The sequence below is a fragment of the Penaeus chinensis genome, chromosome 24, assembly GCF_019202785.1.
Source record: "Penaeus chinensis breed Huanghai No. 1 chromosome 24, ASM1920278v2, whole genome shotgun sequence".
NCBI lineage: Eukaryota > Metazoa > Arthropoda > Malacostraca > Decapoda > Penaeidae > Penaeus > Penaeus chinensis.
The window spans coordinates 28,444,244-28,447,960 of record NC_061842.1 but is presented as its reverse complement, the minus strand read 5'-3'; the positions used below and the strand labels follow the sequence as shown (position 1 = coordinate 28,447,960).

The 3,717-nt window shown below is 34.8% G+C and overlaps 1 long non-coding RNA gene across 1 annotated transcript in view; it reads right to left on the bottom strand.

Moving 5' to 3' along the window:
• Window positions 1-649, bottom strand: part of LOC125037796 — a 3,173-nt gene extending 2,524 nt beyond the window's left edge. The window contains exon 1 of the long non-coding RNA XR_007116008.1: window positions 552-649. This is a non-coding gene — a long non-coding RNA (uncharacterized LOC125037796). The remainder of the gene's footprint in view (window positions 1-551) is intronic.
• Window positions 650-3,717: the final 3,068 nt, after the last annotated feature.

Below are 3,717 nucleotides of genomic sequence, written 5' to 3'. Positions count from 1 at the left end.
GTTCAGGTGCCCCTCCCCCTTTCATGAAAGGCGGTTTATCTCCCCATGAGTGGCAGTGGGCCAGTCTGAACGGGAGATCCTGAGGATGAGAAACGTTGCATATCCATAGAAAATCATTTGTTATGTTTTCCTATTTAGGTAGATAGCTATTTTCCCGTACATATATATAGCATAGACAGATAGATTGAAAGATATACACAGATATATGTACATACACAAGCACACACACACACAAAGACAAACACACACACACACACAGAAACACATGTATAAACACACACACATATATATACTTGCACGCACACACACACACACACACACACACACACACACACACACACACACACAACCATATGTGTGTCTGTGTCTGTGTATGAATATATATATATTTATATATATGTGAATATATATATACACACATACACACACACACACACACACACACACATATATATATATATATATATATATATATATATATGTACATATAAACAGTACTATATGTACCCATGTATACATTCACACACACACATGCACAAATTACGTCCTACCTGCGATTGACCCTTGCTTTGAGATTTGCGAAGTTCTAGCCCCCTCGCACGGCCTTCCATATAAGCCGAATGACCCACATATCAGGAGGCAGGCAACGGTCAAATGGACTATTTCTGGAGTGAGAATAAGGTATTAAAATGTTTTTTACTTTTTTTTTTTTATCTGAATTTGGATTATTTTTTTCGTGCGTGTCTTCTTGTACACACACACACACACACACACACACACACACACACACACACACACACACACACACACACATATATATATATATATATATATATATATATATATATTTACCTGCATATATATACATATATATATATATATACATATAAACCTTTTTAACATTTCCGAAACCATAACACTTTGATACGTGTTTGCCCTTTACGTGTACATTATGGAAACCTGATGAAATTTGTTTCTGGTTTCAATTATATTATATACATCTACCTTAATACAATTTCACAAACTCCGGCCAGCCAATCAGAGCGCAATATTTGGTTGGTTTAGTACTGGCCTTTCGGTCTCATACCCGGAGTGACCTAGGTTCGAGGCATGGTCACGGAAGATTGTTATATATCTATATCAATGTGGTATTGCATTATTCCATCTTTCATATATATACCTCAGTATATCTTACTTCGGTTTCGAATTTATAAATCAATTTCCACCGAGTGCCCACGGGGAGTGTGTGTAAAACCTCGTTATCATTACTCATGTATGAGTAGATAGGTAATGTCTATGGAGCTAGTTAGATCCTAGTTGCACACTCCTTTTAGTGGGTCACGTGGCATGGTTGGTTTAGCACTGGCCCTCCGGTCTCATATATATATATATATAGATATATATAGATATAGATATAGATATACATATACGAGGAGGTTTAAAAAGTATAGTATGAAAAAAACGGTTTCAGTTATGTTTATTTTTCAACATATGCTCCATTAAGGTATATACCTATAAATATATGTATATATATATATATATATATATATATATATATATATATATATATATATATATATATATATATATATATATATATATTACATGTATATCTACACACACACGCACATGAATAAATTAATTATATATTTATGTATATATATATATATATATATATATATATATATATATATATATATATATATATGCAGACCTAAATCGTTGCATTTCTTGCCGATGAGATCGAGCGTGAGTTGAGCATTTACTAGTCTGGCCCTGCCGGTTGATACTGATATATCAGCATATGCAAGTAAATGAGTGTCAGATGGGAGATTAACCCAATCTCCACGTATGGCAAGAATACATGCCATGCCCAATTTGATTTATTGTATTTTCACATAGATGGCTCTACAAGTGCTTAGTCACCAAGGAGTCGGTTATTAGTCCTACCTATCTCACCTGTTTCCCCTTTTCATCGACTTTTGGAAAGGGTGTTTTGTGTTATTTCATTGTCTTAAATGTTTTCGAGATTTTAATAACAATCTTATAATCATAACATCAGTAACAATAATACCAGTATCGATGTTAACTGCATTAATAAGAAAAACACATTTTCCCGCCAATTCAAGGAATGGGGACATCTGGATCGGTCACAAGGGCTACTGATAGACTCCTCCGGCTGAGCTAATGTGGGAACATCTGTATGTAACAACATTCACACACACACACACACATACAAAAAAAAAAAAAAAAAAAAAAAAAAAAAAAAAAAAAAAAAAAAAAAACAGGGGCAGAACATAAACCTAGGGCGGTTGAGTTAAGAGAGATCAGTTCAGCTACAAGGATACTGAACAGAAAAGGGCTTCCACCCGAGGAGTTCCATTTTCAAATGTAAAACATTCAGAGAGGTGACCCTAATACTTCACAGAATTCCACCCCGAGGAGTTCCATTTTCAAATGTAAAAAACAACAACAGAGAGGTGTCCCTGATACTTAACACGACTTTGCCTATTGGACCAGGATAAGAGTTTGCCTAAGATGCCTTTAGAGACAAGTAAACTGATAATTACTTGTCGATTATCTAGCCCAAAAGCCTTTTTCAAATCAGGAAACATAATGATTCTGTTTTGACCGTCAGTTTGGCTATGGATTGATGCGAGGTTGTCTATAGTGCTTAGTCTTTTTCAATATGCAAAGATATGTTTGTGTGGTTGTGGGATTATGAATCTTAATCTTGAAAGAATTGCTCGTTCACTGTTTTTGCTCAAGCAGGATAATAGGAAGAAGGGACGGTAAGTCTTGATATTATCTGCTTTAGGCATTGGATGGTCGCCTTCTTCCTCGCACCAGGAAGACGACCTTCTTCAAAAGATTTATTGAAGAGGTTTCTTAACATGAGTATAGCATGGTTGTCTAGCTGGTTTAACATTGAGTAAGTTATTTGATCTATTCCTAGTGAAGTATCTTTTCAGACTTTAATTTTGATAGTCTCTCTCTTAATAAGTGAAAGGAATGTCAGTAACATTTTCTATATCAATTGCTCTTTGTATTATTTAAGATCTTTCAGATAATAAAAGTTTTAGCCTGTTTGAAGTCAAAGGAGTAAGTTGAGAAGTGTCACGTTTGATTTGAAGGAACTAATTAGAGGATGTGGGTGACAAGCCTGTCTTCTGTATTTTCCTGTGATAATATTCAGCTTTTCCTTAAGTCTGACAATGACGAGTGTGCATTAAGAGATTCACACCATTGTAGCCAGTAATTTATTTTGATCTCTTGCAACTCCCAAATTAGTCTGTGTAAGTTATGATAATGAAGTGAGTTATGATAATGATGTGAGTTGTGAGTGCCATGTTGTAATGCCAGTATTATTGTAAGTATTTAGTGATAATTATGTGATTATATTATGCACACCGTCTTTTGTGTGATATGTTATACTATGTGAAATATAGAAGGTTATGTTTAGTTTATATTGCTGTATAGCATATCACCTATGTGAAAGAGTGAGATTCTCTGTACGATTTATAGAGAACAACATTTTATTTCGTCTCTGTATTCATACGTCTGGCAGTAACACTCGCAGACGGAGCCTGGCATGTGGGGCAGAGGAACATGAAGAGTTCCGTATTAATTTTGTCAGAGCCGATCTTCAGTGAACCTTCTTTATTTTTTATCAGTGTTTTCTTCCTCCTCAAGCATCATAGAGAAACACCAAACAAA